Raw genomic sequence first — 16,070 nt, 5'->3', positions numbered from 1 at the left:
GGGGGGGGGGGAAGGCTCTACACAACAGAATGAAACAAATCATAATTCATAATTTGTGTTCCTCACCAAATATTTTGGGGATGAAGGCAAGTAAAGCAAACGGGACAGCAGCATAAATTGGGGAGTAAAGAGATGCGCACAAAATTTTGTAGAGAACCCTGAAAGAATGAGACTGTCTGGAAGAAATGAAACACGAAAATGTGGACAGTGTTCAGACGGATAGCTTGTGGTCTCTTGTGGACACTGTAACGAACATTCGGGTTCGAGAAAAGGCGGAGAAATTTTTGAAATTTAACTTAAACTCCGTGGTTTGAGTCCGCAAGCGAACTAGAAAAAAAAATCTGAACAGTAATTATTCATGCAGTTGATGCGACTTGGAAGAGTTTACTTAGCATAAGAACGCTTATCGATCAATGCGATATGGAGGTAACACTCCAGACTTGAACTCATGAGGTGTTTAGTTCTAATCTCGGTTGGGACACCGGCTATTCCGAGTGTCCTTGTGGTTTTCTTGAGTTCATGCAGGTATATTTCGGAATAATATCTCGGTTATATAAACCCCGTGTCATGTCAAAATCATAAATCATCCAATAATCCCATGTTATGTAGTCTAGATACTGACAGTGGCATCAAATTATCCACGAAATTATTCAACATACGAGTAATGTCCTCTGCTACTGAAATATTCCCGTCATGTATTTCGTATGAATCCTCTGTACCTTAATCCTATCTTACACTCACTAACACTATTTCCATTCCCTGTCAAAAGGTAAAAAAAAAATTGGCAAAGCTATCCTTGTAACAGGCCATGGAGGCCCATAGGGTTGTGAGACGTTGAGGCTGCCACATTATCTAGACAATTGGCTCAAAGATGGCGGTAAGGTTGTCAGCTTTACGCGCCGGCCAACCTTTATCCCTGAGGAAGATTCCTGGTACTCTTTTATGTCAGAGGCTCCAGGGTCATATTGCAGCTAGGATGATTAGGTAAATTAAAAAAGAATCCATCTCAACGGGACTCGAACCCATGGCTTCCCAGTTTGCAGCACTGTGCCTCAAGCAACTATGCTACCGCGTGTTCCCTTTCCTCGTTAGGTAAAGAGAAATTCCAATAGACAAGCCCTTACGGGGTGGGTAGTCACTGTTTCTTCTTACCCTTGGCTTCTCTTCTTTGGTTATGATTACCTTCTCCACTTCTTCCTTCTTGCTTTCTTTCCCCATCAACTTAGCACTACCCATTCGGTCGGCGTTTTCCTAACTTTACTTTATATCTCCCACTGGATGCAGTTTCTATCATTTACCCCTCTCCTAGCGCCTCTCGTGTCAACAATAACAACTACACTCTCTTTCTCTCTTACGTAAAGAGAATTCTCTCTGGACCGATAGAAATGAGAGGGTAAGAGTGGTATGCTGTAAAGGACCTTTACACCTAGTAAAATATTACATCCTCTGGGGAAGTCGTTCTGTTCTTTGTTCAAAAACTATAACACAAACTTAAATAACCCCACAAATAAATAAAATGAAAACATGTCACTCCAACTGCAACAATGGTACCACAGAATTAACACCAACGAAATTAATGTTCTCATGAATTCCTTTCATTTTGAATTCGCCATTTTGCGAGAAATGTTTTATTTGCTAATGAGTGAGGAGGCTAAGATACTAAGATATTTGCGCCATAGCTCAAGCGGTTAGTCGCTGGCTTCCCACCGCGGCGGCCCGGGTTCGATCCCGGGTCTGGTCAAGTGGGATTTGTGGTGGACAAAGTGGCGCTGGGGCAGGTTTTCTCCGAGTATTTCGGTTTTCCCTGCCAATCTTCATTCCACCAATTGCTCCACAATCACCCTCACCTATAATCTGGGGCTGGTACAATAGGCCAGAAGCGGCCGCAGTACAAGGGATTTAGTCCCACCCCACTAGCAATAAAAAAAGACACTAAGATGTTCGATAGCCCTAAATCTAAAATATATTTCTACATACATATGTGTACGTATATAAAGTACGATGGGGTACCCAAAAGAAACCGAACTAATTTTTTTGTGGACAGAGCTTTTGTAGTACGGCGTTTTGCCGCTATGAGCGCATAGAGCTAACATTCCTGAGTCGATAAGCCGACTACCGTTGCTTCAGAAGGTAAGGACTAGTTTCGGCAGAGTTTATAGTGACAACTGTTTTGTGTGATCGTCGTTTTTGCAATGGCCCGAACACATGAAAATGTTGAAGAAATTCGTGAAATCATCAAGGAAGATCGACGACGGACCATTGAAGAAATTGTGGAGCTGTCGGGAGTGACTTGGAGCTCAGTTCAGCGAATTTTGACAGAAGATTTGGGAATGAAAAGGTTGGCTGCGAAATTCGTGCCACGACTGCTGACTGCTGAACAAAAACAATGTCGCGTGGAAGCATGCTGTGCTTTCAAAGAAGAGTCCCGAAATGATCAAAACTTTTTTCAGCGTTTGGTGATGTTGCTGAGGTGAAGGAAAAAAACGACGGAGGCGCTGTCAAGCATCTCAAAAGATGAATTTAGACAATGTTTTGAGAAATGGAATAAAAGACTAGACAAGTGTATTAGTGTAAGTGGAGAGTACTTTAAAAGGGATTGAAGGTTTGTGCTTAAAATTTGAATAAATAAGTTTAAAAAAAATAAGTTCAGTTTCTTTTGGGTACCCCCTCGTATATTAAGTGTGACACTTAATACTATCATTACCGTGATATGACGCCTGAAAGCCGCAACAGTTTATTTGTGGGCAACGTCTCGGTAAATACGTTCTCGCATAGGCGAACGTGCGCAAGAATAGAAAAGTGGTGTTTTCTGTGGGGGTCGCCCCGATTCTATGTAACGAGGATCTCTGGCAGCTGAGAATTAGCATTGAGGGAGTCTCCAGAGTTGGTAGTTGCAACAGAAAACTGAGATTTGTGCGTGTTATTCATGGGAAATGGCGTTAGAGTCGGTCACATCATTTGATAACATGTAGGACTAAAAATGGATGTTGGAGAAAGCAGAAGGGGCTAATTACACTAAAGCTCGTATAAAAAATATTGACTTCTCGCTGTGTTTTCTGTGGGTGTAACATTAGCTTGATTTGTAAACTAATTTCTGAGCTGTAAAGGTTAAAAATATTTCTAGGAAATGGCAGCCAGCGGGCTTCAATTTTAGTTATTTGTGTTTCAGTGAAATCGAAATTCTACTGGGGCTCACGCCCTACTGCCTGAAGCAGTGAGAATCATTAAATATCAATTATTGATATGCCCTTATCTTCCTTTGGTGACTTTCACAACCCCCAAATCACTTTCACTAAATTTACAGTGTTCAAAATATATATTGCACCTTCAGGCGTTCTGTGGGTGCTACAATTTCACCGCTCAATAAAGTACACGTATGGGCTCTGTACTAACACGGCGTCATGATCAATGCAGCAGACATACTGCTGACAGATTTATAATTGGAAAACAATATTGCCAATAAAATTCTTAAAATTTTTAAAACACGATAGTAGTTAAAGAGACGAAATATTGTCACGTGTAGGGGTTTGCAAGTGACTTATAAGATTGGTTCTGGATTGGATGATTGCATTTATTGAAAATGTATTTACACAGCACTCGGAATTACGGACAACTAAAGTTCTATCGCTATTCCGCACACTTTACAGTTCACCGTTATACACGCACTAGAATTCACAGTCTTCATTAGTCGTATCCTGGCAACGGATTTATCATAGTCTCACTGTAACTTCAAATCACGCAAGAAGTCTTCTTTTCACAGAACTATTTCTCTCTTGCCATTATTTTGCAAGTACCAATTCCGAAAACTCGACTAGGTTCAATTGTTCTGCTCCCAAGCTCATATCCTGGCAGACTTGTGTCTCGAACCTCGACTAATTTCACTGCACATAGAACATTGTTGGTCGCGGTGCATGGGCCGAATTGTGTCCCACCCCTCATACATACATACAACATCATTGCACGGCGTCAACTGAACTCTTCTTCGTAACAAATTTACACGGACCAAACAGAAAACACAGTCTATTGTTAGGAAGGCATGTTTACAGCGCCGTTGCATAGCAACGGAATTTTATTGATTTATTGATGGGGAATATGTTTACAGAGTCTTTACCTAGCAATGAACGTCTCTTCTCACTTCAGTATTCCGGCTTTCGGGCGTCTTGTCAATTGTGATCATGAATAAGATAGCTGTGAACATCTCTGATATAACAGAGGAACGACGCTGCATAAAGAAGCAAAATCTTTCCCTCACAGACGTCTCACTTCTTGGATGTGGCGCCGTTTATTATATATAGAGTGAAACTTTACGAAGCAGTCAGTACCCACAATACAGAGAATCAAATGGCAGCATGATTGATGAATTACGAACTTGAAAAGATTTGTAAATAAGCGACATTGAACTAGTCACCTCCCGAAAAAGAGTCTACAGTAATACTTCTGTGACAACCCAGTCGACTGAAAACCAGCGTCATACAGTATAGTCCCTACAGGGTGTTCTAAATTATTGTCGGGATTTCCGTGCACTATAATATTAAAATATGAATATAATAAATAAAGTTACTGACGGAATATGAAAGTGTAACTCAAAACGTTTATTATAAAATAAATACTGCAGAATGCTAAGCAATTTCAACATGTTCGTCTTCCTTTGCGCATAAGATGTCCAAGGGGTATTCAATTCCCCTCCAAGTGTTCTTCAGTATTTTCTGTGCAACTGTTTCGATAGCAACAACAATTCTGTGTTTCAGCCATCGGGGGAGGTCACAGGGGGCTGTAAAAAATGTCCGTGACGTATCCGGCCAGGAAGAAATCAAGCGGTGTATTATCGGGTGGGCGCTGAGGCCACGGAATTCGTGCATCACGCCCAACCCAGCAGCCAGGAAAGTTCTTGTCAAGAAATTCTTGGATAAAACGAGAAGGTTTCTTCAGTTGTTTCCGGTTTGAAAATTATAGGCCACGGAAATCCCGACAATATTTGAGAACGACATTGCACCACTGATAAATCAGTAAATTTGTGAAAAAAAAAAAGGTAAAGCTATCTCTATAACAGGCCGTGGAGGTCCATAGGACTCTGAAACATCAGGGCTACAAATTTTTCTATACAGGTGTCTTACAGACGGCGGCGAGGTTAACAGCCTTTATGCTCCACGAATATTCCTGGTACTTATTCCTTTTATAGGATAACAGGGCCTAAAATATGTCTGAGGTTGCCTCATTGTCAGATAATGAGGTAGGTCGCTGCGTAATCAGGAGAAATATATTATTATTATTACTGGAGGGGGTGAGTTTCTCCATGCACCGCGACTAATAGTCTATTGTACGTCCCGATTATACCAGTCGCCATACCCTACCGGTACTGGTGCGTGCTATCAGCCCCGTTCAGTCAACGAGGTCGGCCCTCGGTACCCGATACTTCCCCCATCTACCAGAGGCATTGGAAACTACTTGGGCGGGAAATGGTTGCCTGATTTTGTTCAGAGGTCTCCTAGAGACATGAGGATCCTTTACGTGCCGTATATCTACGACACGGGACACGACCCACGGCTTAAAGTCCCTCCCGGAGGACTTGTTCCCTAAATATTTCCGCCCTTAAAAATTCCACGACCTCCGCCGGGTTTGAACCCGCGTACCTTGAGTCATGAGGTGGAAACGTTACCCCTAGACTACGGAGGCCGCTACGACAAATATATCATACTCATCATAAGTGTGGAACTAACTTCACTATACCGAACACTTCGCTGAACATATAAACTCTTGTTTCATAATGTAGACTATTCATGACATAAAGTAACCTCATGAATGTTTTAAACGCGCTATACTAAACTGTACTGTGTCACGTGCAAGGAAACTCCTAATGAATACACTCATCGCCATCAGAACCACAGTATCATAATAATTATTTTTCCCTTGGCACTACAGCCCCAGTGGGCCTAGGCCTACCTCCATGAACTTCTCCGTTCACTTCGGTTTTTCTAGATCTTACACATTCGGTAGGACTCCTTTGGCGGGTGATCAGCTCGTCGCAAGGCCTCTACCAGTACACAAACACAGAAAAACGCACACACACAAATTAAACATCCATGCCCTGAGTGGGATTCGAACACACGATCCCGGTTTCTAAGAGAGCGAAGACAGTATATACCTTAGACCGCTCGGCTACCGTGAGCGGCACATAAAATATTAGTTTCTTTAAAATAAAATCGTTTTATATCACTGCTCTTCCTCTTAATTTTCTGCAAGCATAACAACAATTCTATATATTATTGTGTTTCAGATATATGTCAAAATTGCACTGACGGTTGCGTATGAATATCTCTTCGATTCTGCGGAATTTTGGAACGTCTCACTTCCTTTGTTTCTAAAGTAGTGGTTGTTACTTGCAGAATTACGCTGTGCTGACGTTTCCGACTTGTAATTTCATTTCTGTTATTTATTGCGCTGTTATTCGTGACTGGCTCCTTCAACTTGAATAAGAAACGTACAATATTCTGAAAACCGATAAGATTATAACTCTACAATTCCTTCTATCTAGATCGTACGTGGCTTCGTGTTTCTTCCCTCCTTGTAGGTTATTTCAGTGCCTTGGCAGCCATTATACAGCATCGAATTGTAGGAGGATGTATGAATGATGGATTTAAAATAATTTGGAAGTGGTCGTAGTCCGATACAACTACTATCCCAGCGTTCTCCAGGAGCAATTAAGACAAGCATGAGACATCTCGGGCAGAACAGCCGATGCTTCAGCTGAGATGCGAAACAAGGATCTGATAGTTTCTGTCTTTTTTTTTATTGCTAGTGGGGTGGGACTAGGTCCCTTGTACTGCGGCCACTTCTGGCCTATTATACCAGCCCCAGATGATAGGTGAAGGTGATTCTGGAGCAATTGGTGGAAGGAAGTACTCGGAGAAAACCTATTCCAGCGCCACTTTGTCCATCACAAATCCCACTTGACCAGAACCGGGATCGAACCCGGGCCGCTGCGGTGGGAAGTCAGCGACTAACCGCTTGAGCTATGGCACGGTCCTTCTGTCTTCATATTTACTCTTTTTACAAAGCACAGCGACTACCATATGCGTCCTCTTATTTGAGAAAATACTGATTATGGGTCTGAAGTTACGACCGACGGTCAATCGGCCAGTCTGACTTGGAGTAAAGAGGCCTAAGGTATGCAACATCTTCACCCACTTAAACACAGGGATCGTGAGTTTCAATCCAACTCGAAGCATGGATGTCAGTCCGCGTTTTTCTGTGTTTTTATTGTTCTCTGTATGTAGCGGCCTTGTGATAGGGCTGGCCATCCGTCCAAGGAGTCCTACCGTCTGTCTATAAGACCCATAATTTCTACGAGTAATTAATTCTAAACTGGAGCAGGTCACATATCCTAATTGGTCAAGAGAGGAAGACAATTGCTCCACAATCACCATCATCTGGTGCTGGCCGCGACATAGCTCAAGCGGTTAGCCGCTGGCTTCCCACCGCGGCGGCCCGTGTTCGATCCCGGGTCTGGTCAAGTGGGATTTGTGGTGGATAAATTGGCGCTGGAGCGGGTTTCCTCCGAGTACTTCGGTTTCCCCAGCCAATCTTCATTCCACCAAATTCTCCATCGTCATAATTACCCGGGGCTGGTACAATAGGCCAATCAGTGGCCGCCGTGCCAAGTGGACCCAGTTGGAATCCACCCCCCACTAAGCGAATTAAAACATGTTACATACATCACTGAACGATTTCTTTTTAAGTTCTTTCTTCCTGTCCTCCAAACAGATGTTTAGTGATTTAACGCTCGTTTTAGTAACATGGCAGATTTATACCAGAAACACTTGGTGTTCACAGACAGTCAACTCCTTTCCTAGAAACAAACGGTTAAATAAATCAAGAATCCTACAATAATTTCCTGGGCAAGATGCATGTTTCAAACCCGCATGGACGTTCTGCTGACCCTTCTACCGGTAATAACTTTATGAATTAGGGCCTCTTATAATATCTGTGTCCTCGATGTGTCTCGTATGTAATATCTTCAAGCAGCCACAGTTTGGCACGCTTGTCGATACATGCCCAACCCCCAACGCAGTTTATTATAAAGAGGCGAGCTGAGTACAGGATACTCCTCCATATTTCATCCACAGTCCCTCAACCTCTGCTTCAGTAACTCGAACTTATTTTGGCAAATGTTCCGTACAGTAAACGTATTAATATACAGGTGATTCACACGAGGTACCTGCTAAACTCTCAGATGGATACAGGATACTCCTCCATATTACATCCACAGAATCTCAACCTCTACTTCAGTAACTCGAACTTACATTGGCAAACGTTCCGTACAGTAAACGTATTAATATACAGGGTGATACACACGAGGTATCTGCTAAACTCTCAGATGGATACAGGATTCTCCTCCATATTATATCCACAGAATCTCAACCTCTGCTTCAGTAACTCGAACTTGGTCTTCTAGGATATGATCCAAAGTAGTATAACAGGAAGATATCAACGCGTCTGAAGAATTTCCTGCCTCCTTCATCACGGTTAAAGACTGGTGTTGTGGGTTGTAACGCCATGAAGTTTAAGAGTACGGTTTAACTTTTAGAAGAGCCTACTGTCTGAATCTTCATGACAGAAAAGTAATCTTCTTCGATATGGCGTCGTGTAGACTGGTAGGTATACAGTATGTCCACAAAGTCCCTTCGGGATTTTGAAAAATTGTGACATGAAAACAAATTGGGCTAGCCACATGCGGTTTGCGGCAGATCATAGTGAAACTCTGGAAGTTTAGACTACACAAGTTTCAAATATTGTAAAATCATAAATATTACTAAATAAGCTGCAGCGATAAAGCAGACACATCTTTACTTTAGGTCTGTTTTGCATTCTCCAAATAACCTTCAGGCAAACAATTGTGCTCTAAGTTGGCGACCAAATATTTCCCTGCTCGTATTTCCCGGTGATCCCATTAACAGGTAATTTCGTCGTTACAAGATGGGTGAGTTAAAGATACGCAATTTTCTTACGTAATTTAATACTCGAGTTTCTAAGGAAACGTCTTGTAGGTACAGTATTACCTAAAAGCAGTGCACTACATCTGAGGGCTGCGGGATATTTCTAGGTGATTCCCCGAGGCTCTGATCTAACAGCATTGGGACATGCGGGTGCACAGAAGAGACGCTATGAAAAGTGAAATGTGAGATTGCTGCTAGGAATCATATATTACAGAGACCAACAACACACCTTTTTGCTTAGTGGGGGTGGAGTCCAAGTGGGTCCACTGGGCACGGCGGCCACTGATTTGCCTATTGTAGCCTACCCCGGGTGATTATGATGATGGAGAATTTGGTGGAATGAAGATTGGTAGGGGAAACCGAAGTACTAGGAGAAAACCTGCCTCAGCGCCACATTGTCCACCACAAATCCACTTGACCAGGTCCGCGATCGAGCCCGGGCCGCCGCGGTGGGAAGCCAGCGACTAACCGCTTGAGCTATGGCGTGGCTCTAACAAAACACCTTAATAATAATTTCATATTACTTACTAAAACAATGATACAATGCCCGGTATGAAAAGCTGGTCACATCCGTGTTAATAACATAAACGCTTGTTTCTTGTACACAGATATGACCAGGAGATTCACTATCATGAATGAGGACTTTCGTGGCTTCTCTGAGGCCCTCCAAATTAATTCTGGGATAGTATTTTGAATTAGGTCGCGAAAGAAACCTTTCAAATCCTTTGCAATTCAGCGTTCACTAATCTTCTCATCGCTCGATGATATAAAACCTCTGCTACTAACAGCGGCGTTGTATTAACCATAAATAAATAAAGTATTTTACATAGTCTCCACTGTTAAAGCTATCCCTGTAACAGGCCGTGGAGGCCCGTAAGTTTGTGAGACGTCGAGGCTGCCACATTTTCTAGACAATCGGCTCACAGATGGCGGTAAGGTTATCAGCCTTATGCGCCGGCCGCCCTTTATCCCGCAGGAATATTCCTGGTACTCATTTTTGTTAGAGGCTAAGTCGACCCCAGGGCCATAGTGCGGCTGGAAGGTTTAGGTAATCTGAAAAATCCACTTCATCGGGACTAGAACCCGCGACCTTCCGGCTTGTGACGTAGTACCTCAACCAACTATGCTACCGCGTGCCCCAAGGAAAACAATGATATGTTAATTAATTTTAATTACTTTAAATTAAGGCCAATTTATTTTTATCAGGAAATATCGCGTTCACTAACTAAACGTAATTGTGACACAGAATGCAACAATCTTAGCAAGGTAGTACACACCTGAAGATTGCCGTACACAGCCGAAACATGTAGTAAGAGGAGTGACTAGATGGTAAGTTGTACTTAATACGGAAATGGAACACTGTACTCTTCCATACCTCAGAAAAACATTGACCTGCACATCTGTACGTCTTCTTAGGGATTGTGGTCCACGCACGCCTGAGTATACCGAATATCGACTTAAGATTTTCTGAAGAAAAGGTGCTTTATGGTACACGCATCATTCCACGTGGTGTAGCCTGAAATTGTTAGTCTCGGCTCTTCTTTGCTTACGTTGCCTCTGTCCTGCCCCGTATTCCTGATCACTCTCTTTCCCACTCATTTCCCCCAAAAGTATTCTCTTCGCAGTTTTCTCTCTTCATGGTAGTTTAAAACTAGGTTTTATCGATGATTTTCTTGCCTTCTTTTGGAAGTGTTAAAATCATTCGAGCAGAGTTGTCTCTCTGCAGAATGGAAACGTCAAAAACCTAACATCTCGTAGACACAGAGTGAAGGAAAGAGGAATGAATTCTGTAAGATTGGGTTCGAGATTATCAAGAAGGCAGAAGAAAGGCACAACGAAAATTGTCTTTCTGACTGCAGAAGTCAACGTTTGTGTGAATATGAGGTGAGGGTCTGATGCGTTATTTTCAACGTCCTTTCACGAATGGGTTTCCTTCAATAGTCGCCATGACAACGGAATATCTTGAATGTTTACATAAGATAATGCGAATGCAGTGACATCTGGCGGTCAGTCGGATGGATCATCAGGTGTCAATGGAAACGTATACTCCTATCCATAGGTTTTTTGTTCCGTTCTCTATATCTCCGTGGTTAATACACTGTCACGTGTATTAGTGGCTACAGACGAGGTTCGGATTGGTAATTTGATTTATTGATCACTCACAAGTCGAAACTAGAACTAAGTATAACACTCTTACCGATTCTCACACTACAAATCACTCCACACTGAATCCTCTCAGTGTGCTTACACTACTCCTAACTATCCGTTTCCTAACAATGGATTTATTAGTTTCGCTGTAACTTCCTGAATTCCGATTTACGACGATTCTACGACTCTGAAGCCGGCCTTCGTTTCTGATTATATAGTCTCGTGTCGGAGCACAGCACAGAAAACACGTCCATTGCTTAGCAGTGGACGTCCTCTATTGTTGCGTTTTCGTTGGAATGTGTTTACTGGGGCGTTGCTTAGCAATGGGCATGTAGCGGATTCACATAGAAAACACCTCTTTCAATACCTGTTATATTGTTGCGTGTATTGCGGGCGTTGCCTAGCAATGGATCCACCGTATTGTTGATTGCGTATTTGTTGCGAGCTTGTTTACCAAATCGTTGCCTAGTAATGGGCACGTACCACCCGCTTTAAGACACTAAAACTCTGCATTATGCCCAGTGTGTATTTGCTTATTTCTTATGGTTCTCCCAATTTTTGATGATTGGATTTATTGGACTCCTTGATACTGCGCATGACTCCACTTTACAAGTCGCTGTTACACAAACACACTATTGTCCACAGTCACATTTCAATAGTCGTTGCTTGGTAGCGGCTTCCAACAGCGGACTTTCATCTTCCTCTGGGTTTCCCAACTCTCACCGGCCTGAGCTACCAGCTTCTAACAGCACCTCACAACATCTTAACCCCAGCGGGTATCTAACTAACTCACTGACTGACTGACTCACAAATCAAGTAATTTAATTCAATTCATCTGACTGATAGGATAATATTAAAATATTCCATAATGTGTGAGAATTCGATATTAGTTCAGCTGGCTCAAGAATATGAATTTAAACACGAACGTGCACTGACATATGTCTCCAGGAACTTTAATTAAATACAAATAAATACATTTTCTGAAACTATTTTTCAATTAGCTAATGAAACAATTAACTTGAGTACATGGGCACAATGCATACTGTAATGTATATGGGATTAAAACAAAACACAGACGAGGACCGAAGTGTATTTAAAATCCGTGTGGTGAAACTTTCATGGAAACGGGATAAGCGCTCCTGTGGGAGACAGTGCCACTGGAAGCAGCATTGCGAAATTTTGCATGGGAACCAGCATAAAGTTTGCCGAACCATAACTTCGGGATACTTGCTACACTCCTCCTTTGTTCGGCCTATATTCACGTTATCCTACTGAACAGCTCAGTCTGACTNCAACGCTCTAGACATCTGTTCTAGAGGTACTCATTGCGAGATCCTGAATCAGGTGTTTCGAGGTATCCATCAGCGTATTCAGGAGGATGTTAGGATAGTACTCTGAAAGTATTCACGATTCCCTCCTTCCAAATCCATGCTTACCATTCACGATACTCCACCCATATCTATTTGCTTGTTTTTGTAGAAGTTTTCTAACTTCTAGGATATAACGCCGTGTATTCCGATGAAAATCAGCCGACGTTTCGGAAGAGCATGCCGCTCCATTTTTAGAGTTGATTCATAGCCGCTATTTTCCGGTTTTTTGCTTGGTTTATTCTTCGGCATTAAGAATGGAGGCGACATGTTCCTCCGAAACGTCGGTTTTTAAACTGACGGTAGGGCGTTACATCCTAGAAAATAAAACTAGTTGTCACATGATTATCTTTACAAATGCAATTTCAGAAAATCAAAATGTCAAGGCCCTTGTCACAAGCCCCTGCTTCTAACCATTCTAAAAGCTACCCCTTCATACTGTCATTTGTGGGGGGTGATTCATAGGCGGGTTTTGGATTGAATGATTGGATTTGACACCTTATACACACCTCTCAGAACTACAGACAATTGAGCGCTAACACTGATCTACACACTTCACAGTTCACCGCTGCATACACACTAGTGTTCTCAGTCTTCACTGGTCGTATCCTGGCAACGGATTTATCACAGTCTCACACATGACTTCAAATCAACACGAAATCTTCTTGTCACAGTCTAATTCCCTTCTTGCCGTTATTCTGCAACTGCCAACTCAATTCAATTCCAAGCTCATCTCCCGGCAGGCTGGCGTCTCGAAATTCGACTCTTCACTTCCGACTAGTCTACGGTACTGTACTACTTGGTCGAGTCTTCTGTGTACTTTTTAACCCTTCGGCACGTACCACGCAGAAAACACAACCTCTTTCGTTAATGAGGTGTGGTTTCTGGTCCGTTGTATTGCAATGGACATCCTATTGTTGGGCGCTTACGATTAGCGAGAATGTGTATACTTAGTCGTTGCTTAGCAACGTCACAATACTAACCGGAAGGAAGAGCAGTAATCGAAACGTCATAAAAATAATTCTCCTTCCCCTCAAATAAATTGTTCGTCACTTCTCCTACTATTTTTTTCTTTTTCACGTACTCTTCTGTTACTCATTCTTACCTCTCCTTCTCCTTTTCACGTCCTATGCCCCAAAGGGTTATGTTATCTGCAACATTTGATGTTACGCTCCTTACGACAGACTTCCATTTCTTCTCTGGTTTCATTGCCACATGTCTCATTCATTTCTTGTTCTGTCCTGCTACGAGTACATCGCATTTTGTACAGTGCCGCTGGATTTATTAGTCCATTTTCATTCATTTCGTCCTCTAAAGCTTCGGCCACACACACGCGACGCACGCTACGTGCGCTATGTTCGCTATACGAACAGAAAAATATCTCCCTTTATCGCCAATGTGACTGGCCACACAGACTTCCGTACGCTACGTACGCTATGTTCCCTATGTCAGCTGCGTCGCAGAGTGTACACAGCGTACGTAGCGAACATAGCGTAGCGCTCTGTGTGGCCGAACCTTTAGAGCCGTATATTCTGGAACGTTCTGTACCACTGCTACCAACATTCGGGAACTGTCAGTGCACACCACTGAAGGGGATGTAGTGTAATGCCACAAGATTGCCGACAGCTCCCTTGGAACGAGATAACTCGGTTAGTAGCCGATAATCTCCTTCAGTTTACATTACAGATCGTCCGAGCCGTTTTACATACATTCATGAGTCGAAACAGCGTCTCTCGGGGAGAGCAAGAGAGACAGACATAGAGCATTAATCTGTTTCCAGTCTCCTGTCCGTTTAACTGGGCAGTGACGACTCGCAAATTTTTTTGTCTAAAAAGGTAACATTCCCTGTTATTAATTAATTAAGCATTATGCCATGAAGACATATGGGGGAATGGAGGTATATTTACAGCATTTTTTACCTCGGCACGATCATGGATGTGATCACCTTCACGCGCCGGCCGCTTTAACCCCGGGGAAATCGCTTACGATACCCCTTGGACAGGAGGCAGGAGGGACTCCAGGGACGATCTAAAAGTTCTGAAAAAAAATCTTGCACCTGCTAGGATTCGTTCATCCAGCAAATAGCCCACCGTTATATCAACTGAGATGTTTTCTTTCTAGAAATCAAAATATAAATACAGCTGGACATTTTGAGGTTTGAGGTTCTCACAGTAGTGACTATGATGACTAAATGTCTTGTGAGAGATAATGAGGCCGTTCAGTCTGGTAGATATGATAGATAACTCAGTGGGTATAGCGACAGGCTACGTGTGAGAGAGCCAGGGTTATATTCAAGGCAGAGCCAAGAGTCTTTCTCTTGGCTCTACCTCCTCTCCAATGGGCACCAGGGCTCTTTCTACTTGGGGTGAAGCGGTCGGTGCATGGAGCTAACCACACACCTCCTGAATAAAGAAAGTTTGAACTCTTCCTCCATTCCCTCATGCGTCATCATAACGTCGTGCTTAATTAATTAACTGTAGGGGCAACTTAACTCTAAGAGGTAGCAGGAAGAACTCTGCTTCCGTTGATTTTCAACGGACTACACGGCGCCATAACCTGAAGACAGAACTATACAAATTCAAACCGAAAATACCCGTTTATCACGAAAATTAAGTTAATTCTGGCGAGAACAACTGCAGTTACATGTACGCGTATCTTTCCTGTGATAATACGTAGAGTTTGGAGACCAATCAACAGCTGCCGCGGGCTGCCGCCTTGTGGGCCCAGAGAAAGCAGTAACCCCCTCTTTGTTGCACGTAATTCTGTATCAGTAGACACAGAGATCGAAGTGGCTATCGGCCAGGCGGCACCTGGTCACCAGTGAATATTCTCCGTGTATTCTCACACTGACACGTGGACATGTGTTTACAGAGCTCAGCGTTGAGGCTGACCGTGACAATAGCAGCAGATACTGGAGTTTGAAACTATGATTAAAGAATTTGCTTCCAGTAATATGTCCCAAAATATGATGCCTCCCCCAAACCCCGTTGAAAGCAAAAAGAAATGGCTATTTCATTCAGTCAGAAATGCTGCAATCAGGTATTTTTGAAACACTGTTTCTTCTAGATCCCTCTACTTACCAACTACCAGGCCGCGCCATAGCTCAAGCGGTTAGTCGCTGGCTTCCCAGCCCGGGTTCGATCCCGGGTCTGGTCAAGTGGGATTTGTGGCGGACAAAGTGGCGCTGGGGCGGGTTTTCTCCGAGTACTTCGGTTTCCCCTGCCAATTTTCAATCCACAAAATTCTCCATCATCATAATCACACGAGGTAAGCTACAATAGGCCAATCAGTGGCCGCCGTGCCGAGTGGACCCAGCTGGACCCCACTCCCCACTAAACGAAAAAAAAATAATAAATAAAAATTACTGATTACCTAATTTTTCCCTTGTACACGTATCTTCTTGAGAAACTAACAGTAGCTTAGCTAGTCAAAAAAATTCTAGCATATTAAACAAGCTAGTTGTGAATTACAAGAGCCCGCCACTGGGCCAGAATAAACCAGTTCACACCTTGCCATCCTTCATACATACATACATACATACATACATACATACATACATACA

The 16,070-nt window shown here is 42.9% G+C and overlaps 1 protein-coding gene across 1 annotated transcript in view; it reads right to left on the bottom strand.

The window, feature by feature from the left end:
• Positions 1-16,070, bottom strand: part of LOC111868617 (carbonic anhydrase-related protein 10) — a 464,761-nt gene that overhangs the window by 403,951 nt on the left and 44,740 nt on the right. The window lies entirely within an intron of this gene.

Source organism: Cryptotermes secundus, unplaced genomic scaffold (genome assembly GCF_002891405.2).
Source record: "Cryptotermes secundus unplaced genomic scaffold, Csec_1.0 scaffold81, whole genome shotgun sequence".
NCBI classification, from domain to species: Eukaryota; Metazoa; Arthropoda; class Insecta; order Blattodea; family Kalotermitidae; genus Cryptotermes; species Cryptotermes secundus.
This window is presented reverse-complemented; position numbering and strand designations above follow the sequence as displayed.